General features: G+C 40.1%; 1 protein-coding gene across 46 annotated transcripts in view; it reads right to left on the reverse strand.

Annotated features, from left to right (window-relative positions):
- CLASP2 (cytoplasmic linker associated protein 2) overlaps positions 1-17537 on the reverse strand; it is a 154084-nt gene that overhangs the window by 71869 nt on the left and 64678 nt on the right. The gene's annotated exons all lie outside the window — the stretch shown is intronic.

Genomic DNA, 17537 nt, shown 5'->3' on the forward strand with positions numbered 1-17537 from the left:
ATCCACCTTGTGCTTCTCAGTATTCTTATGAGGAGCTAAGAAGTGCAAGGTGCATTTCTCAGTCTCAAAGCTCCAAGAACTTCAACAAAGAAAGCAAAAGCTCGGTGAAGGGAATTTGCATGGGAGCAAAATCTGAAGTCCACTGATTGGTGGCCTCTTCCTCAGAGCGCTCATCCCCATGGGTATTCCACCATAGGGCTCCAGGATTATATCACCTGGAGGAAGATCCCAAGAACCTTCCAGACACGTTACTAAAAAACTATCATGCCAAAAATATTTTCTCTCCCAAAGCTTCCATGATAGCCATGCAAGTAGTAGGGCAGTTACTTGTGTGAGAGGTAAATGATGGAACTATTCTCACATAACAGACATTATGTGCGAATGATGCCCCAAATGCCAAGCACAAGGATCAGGGAAGAATACTAACAGGTAACCTACTTATTTCACACTGGCATATGGCTGCCAAATTTCATTAAAATCTTGGGTAGAAACTAAGGCAACTCTAAAAAAGAAATTAACTTGAAAACAGTTTGGACTTCACTTTCATGCAAATACTAGGGTTACCAAGAAAGTCCTTTTTTTAAAGGGATGAACTCAAGTTTGCTATCCAATCAAAGAACAAGGTCATCAGATCCAGGCTGCGCTACAAGCCTAAAACAAGGTGAAGCTTGGCAGAATCCTTAAAAGTATCATCAATAATCAAATCAGGCAGATAATATGACAAGAGGGGTTAACTGCATGGAGATAATCAGTCCGGTAGAACACTTCCTTCTTGACAGGGATAAAAAAAAAAAATCTCGTACTGCAAATGAGCACTCAGGAACAAGTGTCTTGTCTCAACTCTTTCAGAGTGAAGCCAACAGGATAGATGGCAGAACATCCTCCCTAACTTGCAGAGCACAGCTGAAATGGAGTCATCAGGTAGAGAAGACACATATTTTTACTAACTACAGAACAAATAAAAACGATAAGGAAAAAGCAATTAAGGCTGAGTGGCCAACTAAAACAAAAAGATAGGACTTCTTGACAAATCAAATTCTTGGTGGCTGCGCTCTTAAAAAACAGTCCTTGATCTCTTACTTATAGTGCAGGGAATTATGTCTCCTATGTTTGTATACTTGTGCAGTGTGGAACCATGAGGGTCCACTACTACTACTACAAATTTGATGGCAAACTTATTAGATCTCAACACCTCTATGCAGAGCAAGATCTCTTGCATGCCTTTGTGGCTGCTTAGTATAAAAACACTGAACTGATGTCTAGCAAAATTTGGACATGGTGCCTGCAGTACGATATAGGAACATCTAACAGATTTTGACAGCCTTAGCTCAAGGATGTTGTAAAGAGAGGCTGTACGTAACACATTTCTACATGTGTATCTCCAACACCGTCTGTCATAATTGCCAATGGCAGCCAGAAGGTAAAGAAGAAACTACAACCACCTTTTTCTTCTCCCTCCAGGCAGTAGAGGGAACAAGTCCTTCCACAAAGGGAACGAGTACCTGACTGGCTAAGAAAAAGAAAAGTGAAAGATCCCATTTATACCCAGAACACACCCTTCTGTCACACAAACTTGTACAGCTCCTAAAAAAGAGGATGCCTTGGTCAGAGCAGAATTTTGTTGAGAGAAACCTTGAAAAGAAATAATTTGACACAGGGGCATCATGCTAAACTAGGTGGTACAGACACCTGAATATTCAATTCACAATCTCATTTGTCCCTCCCAAAATACTCTGACATTTAAGAAAAGTCTCATCATAACAAAATAATCACAGTCAACATGCAGTACATACTCAGGAAAAGTAAATGGGAAAAAAAAAGTTTAAGTAGCCAAAAGGTTACCAGAAAACCTAATTTTTAAAGGTTAAAACACAGTTTTCATATGGTCGAACTTTTTTTTTTTTAATGTTTAAAATGATATAAAAAACCAGTTCATAAAAGGCTTCTGTTCTTATGAAAAATTTTTAGTAAAACATAATCCATCGCGTTTGTCACAACACAGTTAACCTCTGCAAAGGTCACACTACACGTTTCTTTGCAACTTGATGAAATATTAAGACTACAGTGATCTTGTGACACTAGAGGCAAACACCTCCCACCCCCCACAATTAACAGTTTATACAAGCCCTGTATTACTATTCAGTTACATAAATACCCAAGCACGACTGTTAAAGTAGGGGGAAAAGTACTCTGAATTCCCATCCATTACTTACCAATTTACTGCCAAGGGAATAAACTTACAGAAATCAAAATATTAAAAATTGACACATACAGGCCATGAACATAACAACACAGAGAATGTTTGGATTTCAAGAATTCTCAGGGCACTCCCGTACACTATAAAGTAGAGATTAAAAGGGGTAAAGTTACTTTCGCTAAATAAGTAGATGCTGTCTTTAGGCTGCCTTAAGATATCACATTTAAAATCAGAAAGTTGCACGGACTACATAACAAATTTTCTGTCCCTTAACATCATTCAATAAGAGAACAGCATTTACCTAAATAACAATTTCTGACTTCAAAGACAGAAAGAGGAGGGACTGACAACTATTTAAAAGCCATCTGACATAGCCCAGGGACTCAGCATTTCCCACCTTCCCTAGTCTCAACAAGTAGTTCACTTCTACAGACGGCTTTTCTTTTAAAATTAATATTGCCAGAAAATTGTTTGATTGGCTCTTTCCTGCTAATAGAAAAGGTTATTTGTTTTTTGGCAGGTGACACTTCAAAAAAGTTCTCTCTAAAAGCACATTCTTTACTTTAGATCTCTCTACTTTAAATCTCTACTAATCTTTCTCCTCCTCTACTGCACGATCAGATATGCATACCAAAAATAAAGTGCGAAGTAACCGCCTTCTCTTTGTTATTGTATCCTGCAAGAGGAGGAAAAACATTGTTCAACCTTTCCCTTCATTTCCTCATCTCTCAGTAGGTATGTTTACCGATTCACTCAGTCAGCTGTTTTGCAGAGACTAAACAAAAAATGACAGAACTCAACCCACTGTTTCCCAATTCCAGAGAAAGTCTTTTACTATGCCAACAAGATATGTAAGTCACAGACACCTAGATGCCTTCAAAGAACTTCTCATGCTTTTGTAAGGCTTGACTCTCCTCCACAAGAGCAAGAGCAGAGCTTTACAGGATTCTCATTTCAGACAGTACTGCCTTCAGACTCAAAATTGACGGACCTGACAGAGCATGCAGATTTTGATAAGCTGTTTTGTTGTTGTTGCTGCTTACCTTCTCAGACCAAGATGCGATTATAAATTTCTTGGAAGTATCTCTCTCGAGTGTTAATGCCTTCCACTGAATAATGCATGTTCTTAACTTTACTCACACAACACATGATCCTTGAAGTTCCCAACAGATAACTGAAATCCAGAGCCTCATCAACTGGCTTTTTCTTAAATGAGTGCAATTTACATTACCCTACCTTTGGACTGAGACCACGGAATCCAGCTGGGTCTCCCCCAGCAGCTGAGACCCAGAAGCAAATGCCTCTGAAGGAGAGGGAGAAATGCCTCGTGTGGATTGTTATCTGCATTATTTGCTAGTTTTCATTCATAACCTTTACTTATTCTTATCCTTCAAGCACTCTGGTTAGACAGGCTCACAGAGAGACCTGGAAGCCTAAATTCCACTTCAGGAAGCTAGTGAGAATCTACTGAACGTAACAAATAAACTTGCTACGGAAATAAATTACAGCAGCTTAAGCACTTCTAAGTTCAACAGGGTCTTTTTTATTATTTTATTTTAACTTAAGTTTGATGTGCCTGGGGATGAAGGCAAAGAAAATGAACCCCTCACTTCCTGCAGTCTGAGAGAGATGACATCTTCATAAGTTAAATTTAAGGATTTCAAACATTTTGTGAGGCCCTGGGAGTCTCTTTTTGAAGAAAGTTTATTTTCCAGTCACAAGGCTTTGAGTTCAGCATTGTGAATAGCTCAACACCAGAAAGGGTACTGTCTGCAAGCGAAGAAATTACCCAATCTTTTGCAGAATCAATTTGCTCACCCAGGAATTAATTCCTGCAGTTGAGGTCTTCCCCTCTTCCAACTGAAACATCTGAAATCCTTTCATCGTATCACAACAACTTCGGACTGCTCATTTTTTCTACCGCCTGAATGCTCTCCCCACTAGTATCTACAAAGCTGTGCATCATGGGATGACAAAACGAGAGGACAACACTTTGGGAGAAGGAGGATGTTGTGAAGAGTGACACTAGACTGGTTTGTTGGGTTTTTTTTGAAACAAAGAACTGTTTAATCAAAGCACACAAGTGCTGGTCTAAAAATACAAAAAATTGCACAATTTGTATTTGGTAGCATGTCTTTACTAGTCTGATCTCCTTCTGTGGTTTTTTTGACAAAAATTTCCCTGTGAAAAAAGGGAATTTCCAAACCAGTAGAGAAGCGTAGGAGTAACACAAACTTTAAGACTTTGTTTCACTTTTTGTTCTTCAATGCTTTTCTCAAAACACTCCCCTAAAAAATTCGTAACTATTTTCTGATAGGACGTACATCACAAATGAAATGTTAGTAAACTTTGAAAAGGGTAGTACTGTTATACAAATGTCTTTTATCTCTCAGAAATCTCTAATTCCATGCAATAACAGTATCTTACTGAGCGACACAACTAGAGTAAGATTACAAGCCTTTTTTCTGAAAGAAACAAGCAAAAAAACCTAAACACAAGAGACTGAAGCAGAAGATGCAGATCATTCTGGATTAAAAAGAAAAAAAAAGGTAGTTACCCTTTTGGTTTTGTAGGATAATAAGCAATCAGCTGTAAATTAGGAACTGACAGCAGCCTCAGCTCAGCATAGGATAAGTGGATGGGATAAGCTCAAGTACTTACTCAGCTTTTCATATAATAGATTAACTGGCAACTCCCACTCACTCCTACTGACCTCCCTCATTCTAGCACTAGTACAGCCGAATACTAAGTCACAACGGTGAGTCACTAAACCAAGAATAAAATAAACTGGCCAAGAAGACCAGTTCCAATGAGCAAGTTCCCTGGTCTGCTTCACTGTAGGGCCATATAAAAACCTTGCTAGCACAACCCAATGGATGACTCGGGATACAAATGAGTTTGTGGAGATAGGGAAGGAAATGACTCCAGGCAGCTTGAACAGTACAGCTGCTGAAAGTCTAAGCATAGGCTGAAGGGAGTAGAGCAATACTCAAACAAAACAAACACAAGCAAGGACAAGTGCAAAGGCAACCTAGTCTCACTTAACACAAGGGCAGGGGAAAATGCTAAATTAAGGGCTAATACACAAAAAAAAAAAAAAAAAAAAAAAAAGGCAAACGCACACAGGCAAGCTACAAATAAATGAACAGATTACAGCAACTAACTTTTGGAATCCCTATCAACAAAGACACAAAACCTAATTGCTTGTGAACAGAGCTCTTTAGCGTGGTACTTGCAATGGACAGAGACAATGCTCAATAACCAAATTCTGTTCCCAGTCCTAGTGGACGGATGTTGCAACAGTCATATTTAATTCTTTCTTTGCATATACATTCTGCTGTTTGTTAGTCTCTGAAACTAGGGGTTTTCCTGAATCTTCTGTAGTTCTCAGATAGTCTTTGCAAAACCTACATATTTATCCTTGGGTCAGCCTTTATTACTACTTGATAAAACCGACACCTAAAACAGTATCCGTTGGGGGGTGGGGGAGGAAGTTACCAGTGCTTCATCACCTGAATCACCACCTCTGAGATGGCAAGGGTGAACTTTAAGATGATGATTCTGATAAAGCCCTTTGTATAGACTGAGTCTCAGTAGCTCAGTAAGGAACGTCTTTATCTTTCCAAATATCATAAGATTACTGCTACAATTAATAAACAGTTCAGAATAACATCTTTTTGTATGTGCTTTTCATAATTCTACTTCTGTAAAACATGGAACTAACGTTTGGAAAAGTAGATGAAGACTGAGAATCTGAAAATTCCCTTCACATTTTAAATTACTGGGTCATCTAAGGCAATTTGAAATGCTGTATACACGCACCCTGACACATTAACACAATACAGGAAACATTAGTGGTCTTACCTCAATTCTATCAATGTTTTAAGTGTTCTTATTTCCATGTTTGAAAGATCAGTCTTAGGATTTTAATCAAAAAACTTGAAGGAAAATCTCCCATAAGACAGGGAAAGAACTATTCTTCAGTCTCAAATATCTGGATAAAGAACAAAGGTGTTCTTTCATCAGGCAACTGAGTGTCAGTATAGATGCCTTCAGGTTGGCTGCTTAAGTTAGGAAAACATTTGAGAGCAACAAAGAAGTAGCACTTGCTCCAATTTGATCAACATTAGACAAGGTGGGTTTTTTTTGTAAACAAGGCAGATTTACTTTTAGATAGTTACACTGGTAATTTCTCTAGGATAGATACGATTAGACTAATTTAAATAAAATTATGTCAGTGTAGTAACTTCTACCAAGTTCTACTTGCAGCATAAATCGTACCAGTGAGTGCATAATTGTTCTGGTGTAACTGTTAGCATCACTTACTGGATTTGTTATACAAGTTAAGAAACAGATCACGCTGCTAATTGCCACAGCTGTGCCAATAAAACTTAGGGGAAGATCAAATCATGAAAAGCTCTAGTGATCTTGGTTCAGACAAAAATCTTCATTAACAGAATTCCAGCTGCCTTGTGCCTGTTTTCTGAGAAAAAAATTGCACCAGGAAACAAATAACCCGCCATCCTCAAAAACCTCTCTGTTATTATACGCTTGACTATATTGCTAGTGCTTTTGCAAGCATACGCCTTGCCTACCAGAGAAACCTCACAAATAAAACTTAGGAAACCATTGGGAGATCGCCTTATTGGATTGCTCAACGCATCTGTCTGATGGTAGGTATTACCTGCATACAGGGGAGGGAGGGAGAGGAACAGCAGAAGGCATATGTATAAGTCTCTTCAGCCATTGCAGTTCATGATTTATTAACATAAGATAAAATGTCTTTGACTTAAGCTGAACTGCCTTTGACAAAGACACTGGGCAGACAATTAGGATCAGTAAACCTAATCAGTTGTTCCAACGTAAGTCAAGAGTTTTTTGAAATAAATTAAAAATATTTTTTATTTCTGAAACTGATGACATACAACACTAAACCCAAATAAGCCTGCCTTTTTTTTCTCTCTCTCTCTTTTTTTTTTTTTTTTTTTTTTTGTCAGAACCTTCACTGATAAAGCCTTCACATTGTTTTAAACCACCTCGGAAGACAATTCAAGTTATAACCAAGTGACTTAGCAGAGTAGAAAAGCCTTCACTAGAAAGCCCACTTTAAGGAAATTGACAGATGAATTCTGTCATGTTCAGCCCCAGTGACTGACATTCATTCTGAACAGACTCGTCCACCTCAACTCCTCCAATGCCAAAAGTCATTGTCCCTGAGGCACCCAGAAAGTCATTCAAGCTGAAACAGCTGCACAAACTGAAAAAAATACCAAAATATCTTCAAATACCTTCTACTCCTTACTTTATCTGCCTACGTTAGAAACTTGGCAGACATGGTTAGAGAACTTCCCCAGAGATCCCACCTGTATCGCGCCTGCTTCGTTAGAACATTCCTCCTACATGCCAGAGACATTGCACATCAACAGAAGTTTCCACCCAGCAAATGAGTGTGCTGACTCTGAGGACTCAGATGCTAAGCAGATCTCTCCACACAATTCTTCACCCCAGGAAAGAACAGGAGTAGGAGGGAAAAGAAGAAATGAGGAGTGAGCTACATTTACAAGGAAGATGATGGTGCAAGGCGTTCAACTATTAGGATAGCACATCTCAGTCCTTGAGGTGTGCCATATTAGTCAGGAGCAAATACAGGACTTGGGTACTAAGAGTAAGCATAAAATAATTCTCATGTGGACTGAAGAGACTGAAGATCACTGCACCTTAAAATCTGGAGATGCACTTGAGCATGAAAATTCCTTTGGAATTGTGTATCGAACATTACATTCTCTGAGAAATTTACCCAGTGGTATTTGAAGCTGATGCCTAATACTGAATGCAGAGTTTCAACAAGTTTAGCCACAATTCCTATGTAGCACAGTTTCACAGGTACAAAAGATTAATAATACTACCTCCACGGGCATGCTGTGGAGATCAATTCAATTCACGAGCATTTGTGAAGCGTGCAGAAAATATGACAACTATACAACAAAGTTATCAATAGTAGTTTACTTAGCACGAGGTTTGGACGGCATACATTAGATAAGACCAAACCCTGTGTGTGGAGAAAAAACAAGAAGTTCCATAAGCAGCAATACAGATACCTCATTTCTTTCAGGCTTATCTCACCGTTGATTAATGTCTGTTTCTACTCAACGGGAAGCTCATACAGTCATCTTTCAATTCACGCACAATGTTCATGCTTACATAGTAATCTTTCAAAGCACTCATGTATTTTTCTCTATTGACACTCAATTTTACACAAATACTTAATATACCTATGAGACCCTGTCTCATTCATTCAGTTTCAACAGGTAAATTTTAAAGTTATGCTAATTTTATGAGCATGACAGCATTAGTCTTATTTTCAGGATTTAATATAGCTTTCTAATAATCTAATATTTACATTTTACTTTAATTTGTTCCTAGTTTTACACCTGAATAGAGAAAATTGCACTAATTATTTTACATTGCAGAAATTACTGAGAAAAACCAGGAACACAAACAGTTCATTTGTATCATCTATCATTTGTGTTGCAAAACAGATCGGGATACTGTGACTTTTTTGGAGTTGTATGGTATAATAGTTTCAGAAAAATAGTATTTTCATTACTGTTGTCACTTCTCTTCAACTGTGCATTCTTTTCTGGAACAATTTAAACAGATACTGTATAAAGAACAATTAGAACTAACTTTGCCTGTCACCACAAACTACACAATTACAGATTTTATATGCTTTAGACAAGACATTTTTATCTTTTATTTCTAAAGGTTCACTAGTGTAAGACAGACGGTCAAAGTGATTTGATTTTAATGTATTGTTTTTCTCTTATATTTTTAAGAACATTTATCTGTAGGCACATAATATTTGCACCTTTGGTGAAAACTCTCGACTCAAATTATACAAATAATTTGTAGCTTATGCTTCTACATTCCTTGCTTCTCTATTTGAGAGCATATGTAACTGTCCAAAGACATGAAACAGGTTTTTCAAAGACACTTCTTCCCCACCCTACAAAGAGGAATCACACCTGCTACTTTGCAAAGCACCAATGCAGGAGTGTTTTGGAATGGTTGTCTTTGCTTACTCTGTAACACAACCACAGCTCCTAAGGACTCAAAGTGGCAGGGCCAGCTGATTTCAGCCCAGCTTCCTCCTCCCTGCTTTTCCTTCTGGACTCACCCATACAAGAATATAAACAAATTGCTTCCCCTTCTCACTGCTCAAAAAAAAAAATAAAATAAGTATTCAATGTTAGCAAACTAAACAAGGGGTGGATTCCCTATTCTCATCACTGCTTGGTACTACCACGATGACTAGCAAGATGTCTGGGCTAGAACACAGGGCAGAGATGTCAAAAGGCGGCGACACAGTATGGTGAGCTCTTACCTCCAGTCCTCTTAATTTCTGCTCCACTGTTACTCTCTTCCTATTTTATCCATTTGTAAGCTGACTTCTAGGCTATGAGCCTTTTGAGAGAAGACTACCAGACACAGGACTGTGCTTATACCAACACAATAAATCCTACAATCTAATTGAAGCTTCTAGAAATTAGTGCAAAATAAATTAAAATAGTATAAACTACCTGCCAACTGTCCTTGGGTGACGCATAGAAAGCACAGAGACTAATGAACAGTAATTATGAGTATATACATATATATTCTCTGAAGGTATACGTATATGTGTGTGTACACATATATTTATAATTTATCATGTTTATTTATTTTAATTCCAATTCCTCATTAAGATTGATTTGCCCACCCACCTGCTGAGGCTATCTGCAAAGGAAAGTTAGAGGAATGGTAACCCCAGTGACTGGAGAAGCGTTTGTAACAGCCAAGGAGAACAGACCACTGAAGAAGTGCAAGGAAACCCTCTCCTGAAATGCCGTTCAGGAGAGTAAACAAAAACAAAATCCAATAACTCTCAGATAACCTGGAAAGTTGGAAGTCCTCCAACTTCCCTGAAGTCTGGGTTAGGCTGAAATAGCAGCAGTTCACGACTGCCGGATTGCAACCCTGCAATTCAGCAGTCAACCGGCAGGGATGTTTCAACCAGCAGGGATGAAACAAGGAAAGCCAAGGCCGCCTTGGAATTAAACCTGGCTAGGGATGTCAAGCTCAACAGGAAGGGCTTCTACAAGTATACGGGAAGCAAAAGGAAGACCGGAGAAGTTGTGCGCCCACTGCTGAATGAAACAGGAGCCATGGTGACGGAGGATGCAGAGAAGGCGGAGGTACTGAATGCCTTCTTTGCTTCGGTCTTTACTGCTCAGACCAACCCTCAGGAGTCCCAGGCAGTAGGGGAAGTAACAGGGAAAGAAGGCGACTTCCCATGGGTTGAGGGGGATCGAATGAGGGATCAATTAGATATTCACAAGTCCATGGGCCCTGATGGGATGCACCCGAGAGTGCTGAGGGAGCTGGCAGAAGTCATTGCTGGGCTGCTCTCCATCATCTTTGAAAGGTCCTGGAGAACAGGCGAGGTGCCTGAGGACTGGAGGAAAGCCAACGTCACTCCAGTCTTCAAAAAAGGCAAGAAGGAGGAGCTGGGGAACTACAGGCCGGTCAGCTTCACCTCCATCCCTGGAAAGATGATGGAACAGCTCATTCTGGGCGTCATCTCAAGGCATATGGAGGAAAAGAAAGCTATCAGAAGCACTCAACATGGATTCACCAAGGGGAAATCATGTCTGACTAATCTGATAGCCTTCTATGATGGCATGATTGGATGGATAGATGAGGGGAGGGCGGTAGATGTGGTCTACCTTGACTTAAGCAAGGCGTTTGACACGGTCTCCCACAGCATCCTCAGGAAGAGTGGGCTTGATGAATGGACAGTAAGGTGGATAGGTAACTGGTAGAAAGACAGAGCTCAGAGGGTAGTGATTAGGGGCACAGAGTCTAGTTGGAGGTCAGTGGAGAGTGGTATTCCCCAGGGGTCAGTACTGGGTCCAGTCCTCTTCAATCTATTCATCAATGACCTGGACGAGGGGATAGAGTGCACCCTCAGCAAGTTTGCTGATGACACAAAGCTGGGGGGGAGTGGCTGACACACCAGAAGGCTGTGCCGCCATCCAGAGAGACCTGGACAGGCTGGAGAGTTGGGCAAAGAGGAACCTTATGAAATTCAATAAGGGCAAGTGTAGGGTGCTGCACCTGGGGAGGAATAACCCCATGCACCAGTACAGGTTGGGGGCTGATGTGCTGGAGAGCAGCTCTGTGGAAAGAGACCTGGGAGTCCTGGTGGACAACAGGATGACCATGAGCCAGCAATGTGCCCTTGTGGCCAAAAAAGCCAATGGAATCCTGGGGTGCATCAAGAAGAGTGTGGCCAGCAGGTCAAGGGAGGTTATCCTCCCCCTCTACTCTGCCCCGGTGAGGCCGCACCTGGAGTACTGTGTCCAGTTCTGGGCTCCCCGGTTCAAGAAGGACAGGGAACTGCTGGAGAGGGTGCAGCAGAGAGCTACCAAGATGATTAGGGGTCTGGAACACCTCTGGTATGAAGAAAGGCTGAGGGACTTGGGTCTCTTCAGTCTGGAAAAGAGATGACTGAGGGGGGATCTTATCAACACTTATAAATACTTAAAGGGTGGGTGTCAGGAGGATGGGGCCAGGCTCTTTTCAGTGGTGCCTGGCAACAGGACAAGATGTAATGGGCACAAACTTGAGCATAGGAAATTCCACCTAAACATGAGGAGGAACTTCTTTACTTTGAGGGTGGCAGAGCACTGGAACAGGCTGCCCAGGGAGGTGGTGGAGTGTCTGTCTCTGGAGACATTCAAAACCCGCCTGGACGCATTCCTGTGCAACCTGCTCTAGGTGACCCTGCTCTGGCAGGGGGGTTGGACTAGATGATCTCCAGAGGTCCCTTCCAACCCTATGATTCTATGAATTCCATGGGCAAGGATCTTTCAGGAAGTTAGTTAATTGACATTCACTGCGGGGACAAGGAAGCAAACAGGTATTCTGTAGCAAATCCTACAATTCAGACTCCGATACCCAAGGCGGATCCCAAAGACTGCTCAGGAAGACAAAAAAGATGATTTCAGCTAGGATCTTCCAGAAAGATCCTTGAATTTCACAACAACCTGGAAACCAAAAAGGGAAGCAAGTGCCACAGAATGTCAGGGATGCTTTGTTGACCAAGATTATCTCAGAGCAGGTTTATGTCATACAAAGGGCCAATACAGAATAATGGGGGAAAAAAATCCTGGTTTATTTTACATGACAAATACAACACTTTAGAAATCACCTAATGAGGGCTAAACACATAATAAAGACTCCTGAACTTATTTTCTGCAAAACTCAAAAGTTTAAAAAAAAAAACCAAACACAAACTTGGGCATTATTATGAAGCTTTTTTCTGTGAGTAAACACAGAACTGCCTTTGTCAGTGTGAAAACAATCAATACAGCAAGCAGGAGTTTACCCTGTTTCAAGTCCATTCACTAAAAACTTGTAAATACAAGTCCACAATTATTGAAGCCCTTGTAACAGAAATGTTTAAGTTACAGTATGTAGTTTTAATGACGTTGAATTCACCTGGATAAGATTTCAGAAGTCTATTTTTTAGTACCGTATTTATTTTATGCAGAGCCTTTCTCAGGGACACAAAAATGGTCAGAGGGCTGGAGCACCCGTCCTATGAGCACAGGCTGAGAGAGTTAGGGTTGTTCAGCCTGGAGAAGAGAAGGCCCCAGGGAGACCTTATTGCAGCCTTTCAGTATGTAAAGGGGGCCTACAGGAAAGATGGGGACAAACATTTGAGGAGGGCGTGTTGCGCTAGGACAAGGGGTAATGGCTTTAAACTAAAAGAAGGTAGTTTTGAACTAGAAATAAGAAAGAAATTTTGTACAGTGGGCGTGGTGAAACACTGGCACAGGTTGCCCAGAGATGTAGTAGATGCCCCATCCCTGGAAACATTCCACGTCAGGTTGGATGGGGCTATAAGCAATGTGCTCTAGTTGAAGGTGTCTCTGTTCATTGCAGGGGGGGTTGGACTAGATGACCTGTAAAGGTCCCTTCCAATCCAAACTATCTATGATTCTTTCCATTTAAGCTGTTTCCTACTAAAGCCTCTAAACACTTTGAAATGTCTTCTGCTAAGAAATGGAGCCAAAAGAAGCAAATCAGTACCATTTTAATACTTCTCAGCAAAGACCTGTATGGCTACCATTGAGAAGGAAAAAAAAGCATTATGATGCTGATAGAACACACTATAGACAGATACATAAGCTAAACTTAAATTTCTTCCAGTTTGGAATAGCTTCCTACAGTTAACACTGTGTTCCTGGAGTTAAGAAAAACACGTACAGTGTTATTATAGTTCTCATAGCCTTCTTTTGCCAAAACTATTCACCTGGTTCACCCAAGTTTTACAGTTACTTGGTTTCTACCTAAAAGGAGAGATTTTTAGTGGTTTTTGAGCAATCATCAAACTTTAGGAGGCCTTTTTTTAAGGCTTAAGGCCATCCTAAGGGGTTATTTCAAATAATGCTAGCATCAAACCTCAAACCAGCACAGATGTAGTCTTCATTAAGGACCAGATCCTTTGAACAGGTTAAGAAAAGATAACATGACAGATTTGTGGTGGAAAAAAAAAAAAAAATGTTTTTTCACATGCAGACGTATTTTTTAACAGAAAAAAATATAACTATGTCCTTGGGGTTTCACTTCATATTCTTCACGCTTGGCATCAACAACATTCTTACTCCAAAATATCTTTTTCAACAGGAGTTACAATAATTATGACATTTGAATTAATAACATCCCCTTTGCTGTTTTATCACTGGATGATTCATCCTAAAGCAACATAGGTTGTTTCAAAAAGCGTAACATCCTTATTAAACAGTATGCAATGTGTGATATCACTAGCAGGCCAATAAACTATAGATCAAAAAAAAAGACAATAAATCATAGGTACATGATGCAGTATCTTCCCACTGAAGACAACTGCAAAAAGCAGAAAGTCCACCTTGTTTCAAATTACAACATTAAGAATGACATTCCATCCCTACGGTGCTTCTCATAAAACATACAACAGAAAGTTAATACCAACTTTTGTCATGATTGGGTTTCATCAGCAACCTTTTCTTCCAAATGCCACATGGCTCTATTGAAGTATCACTATTCTGACATTTAATCCATTTAAAGACTACTGACTTAAACTGACATTCTGGGAAAAGAAGAGAGGCCAGTCTTCTTGTTGAGGTACAGACTGAGGTTTCCTACTAACATCTAGACCCCATAAAGCTTCTGAATAGTATACAAGCAAACAATTCCCTAGAAGACTTGGACCAGGGAGCTCACATTTGCAAGAGGACCTGCCAAAGGCCTCTAAGATCTTGAACAACGCTGGGACAAGAATATAGCTCATTTGGCTAACATACTCAAGTCTTTTTCTACTGTAAATCATGTTGTCCATTACAATCAAAAGGTGCTTGTCATACTGCCAAGAGAGAGCCCATCAGTATCTATTTCTGTAGAGTCAGAACACACATGGTGCACGTTCTAAGAAGGCCTCAGAGCAAAGGGGCCTTCTTTTTTTTCCAGAGGCTCTGCCACTTGAATGAAGAGCTGAAAGCAAGCGTGTCAGAAGTAGGTAGATCAGCTGTGCGTTTCCTGCAAAGGAATAACTCAGGAAAGTGTACTGACCATGGAATAAGAAATATGCCAAACAAAGCACTGCCCATTAAGTTGAAGATCCATCACTTCTCATGCATCACAAGCAAGAAGGTCAGTGTCTGAACACGTCCCAGCAGCAAAGTCAGATGAGAAACAGACTGCTGGATTTCTTACTCTCAGGGCAGTACCCCACTCAGGCTGCCTGCTCTGATACTTATCTGGCAAGCTGTCTCCTACAGACTTAATCACACCTGTCAACAAATGCACAAGTTCTACAAGATCCACCATCCCTACAGCTGGCAGGAGATCTTGCACAGTTATTCCCAGCATAAGGAAAGAGAATTCCAGCATGAGTAGGACACTGCTATTGCTAATTTACATAGCTGTTTCACCTGCCTTCCTGGAAAATGATTTTGCTTTTCCAGTGCCACCAAAGTACACTTCCTACATTAAATGGAAAGTGCCCAACACAGTGAAAAAAAAATCTTTTTGTATGTCAGACAGGTCCTTTCACTTGAACAGAGTAGCTGGTTAGTGGTGGAATTATCCATTTCTTCAATAAGAAACATCTCCATGGAGTATAATAATGAAAAGCCAAGCACACATGCATCTGAGGTATAATTCAGCAGATATCAGCACAAAAGAAAGCAAGTAGCATGGCTAAGAGGTTTAATTTTCTTAGCCTCAAGACAGGATAGCCTCCACTCCCTTTTGGAACCAGGAAAAAGATGTACTTTCTTTATTGTCATCTACAGCTGATAGGAAAAGACATCTTTCTAAAGCAATAGCTTAGGAAAAGGATATCTGGAATGTAAAAGGCAGTTTAAATGACTGTAACTTGCACTGAATTCGGTCTACACTCAATGCAGTTTCTACCTGTGCTAGTAGTTCTGCTTGGTCACAGAAGCCTGAAGAGAAGAAATTGCAGCAAAGGATTGCTTCACCAGGGGGGTCACTGACACGACTGTGATTTTTGTGAAAAGGAAATTAAAACCAACACAGTTAATGGAGATGCTGCTACTTCTTCCTCCAAGGTTGAACTGCAACTTCTTAGAATGTAAATACATACATATGAAAAAGTCAGAGAAAACTTAGGCAAACAGGACCAACAGGTGGCAGAACTGTGAGGTGAGCAGTTATGAGCCTGAGATACCTGTAGCCACTGCTTATGAGGGAAAGGTGAGAAATGACATTCCCACTGATTACAGGCTTGGTGAGCAGAAGGACTTGGGACTGCAGGATATGGCAGAGCCTTCATAAACCAGCAAGAGCAGACAATTTCCATAACCATAGATTTGTTCCATCAAGATGGCAATTCTGAGGCTGGAGAAAAATCTTAGGTGTCCTTTAGGCACCTGCAAAGCAGACCCTACAGAAAGTGGATGCAAAAGAGCATCAAGATTTGTTTGCAGCCATAAAGATCCATGAGGTCTCAAGGTAAGCAGAATAGGATGCCCTAACTAGACGCTTCAAAGACCATAGTTCTCTGAGGAGTAGAGCTCTCTAAACCCAACATTTTGTTTTGTAAAGACCGTGTGCTTCTAGACACTTTCCCTGTTCATGTACATTTCTCTAGTAGCCATTTCTGACTACTGTCAGATGGGACAGTGGAGTATATAGACCTCTTGCCTGCCCTCATATCATTGTTCACATGAATAACATTATGGGAAACTCCTCACTTCTGGAAGAAACCATGACTTGATTGACTTGCTTAAGAAATACATTTGGCACCTACACAAGTGTTCTTTATCGGGCTAGTAGATGCAGGATTTGTAAATAGTATGCAGAAGGGTAAGGCTGTCTTAGATAGCACAGACATATAAGATTTCTACCTGCTAGCAAGCTTGCTACTAGCTAGAACTAGTTTAAACACTGGTAGCAAGCTTGCTACTAGCTAGAACTAGTTTAAACACTGGTAACCTCGAAAAAAAAAGGACAGAGATGGAGAAAAACATTGAAAGATATAAATAACGCGCAGCAGGCGTAAAATCAAGACAAATACTAGCTGCTAAAAATGAAATCAGCAATGGTAGCCTTGCTGATCAATGGCCGCATATGGAAAATGCTAAAAAGAGAAGATTGAGGGTCAACTCAAGGAAAACCTGAAGGGGAAAAAACACCAAAGAAGAATTAAACTAGGAAGCATATAGTTATATGCAATGAAAGAAAACTATGCACAAGCAGATTAATAGACCTGTAAAAGTTTTTCTCTGGTAGACATCAAGAGTAAAAAGCAGAGGTAATTGAGAACAACTGAAGACTGGAAGACAAATTTCCACCTTCTACCCATTTGGTGAAGAATACAAGGCATAACATCTTTCCTACAAAATATTAAGGCAAAAATATTCTCCATGGTCAAGCACCTGAACAGTCTGCACAACTACACCATAGATGCACACACAGACAAGCATTCAAAGAACAATTTAATCATAATTATAAAGGCCAGCCAAACATTTAATCCTAAATTTTCAAAATTCCGACTACAGACAGATGCACATGTGAACACTCCTCAGTATTTTCCAGAGATGAAAGGAGACTGTGTAACGCAAGGAATGGCCAGAGTTTTGGCATGCTTAAATTTTGTCCTTATTCCCTGTATTTTTTCATTTTATTTTTTTTTGAAGTTCGGCAATATAGGAAGAGGAGGAAAAACAATGTAATAATTTTTGTTTTTTTAATCTCCTTTACTCCCGACTTTTTAGATAAACTGAAAAAAATC

Source organism: Chroicocephalus ridibundus, chromosome 2, assembly GCF_963924245.1.
Source record: "Chroicocephalus ridibundus chromosome 2, bChrRid1.1, whole genome shotgun sequence".
Taxonomy (NCBI): domain Eukaryota; kingdom Metazoa; phylum Chordata; class Aves; order Charadriiformes; family Laridae; genus Chroicocephalus; species Chroicocephalus ridibundus.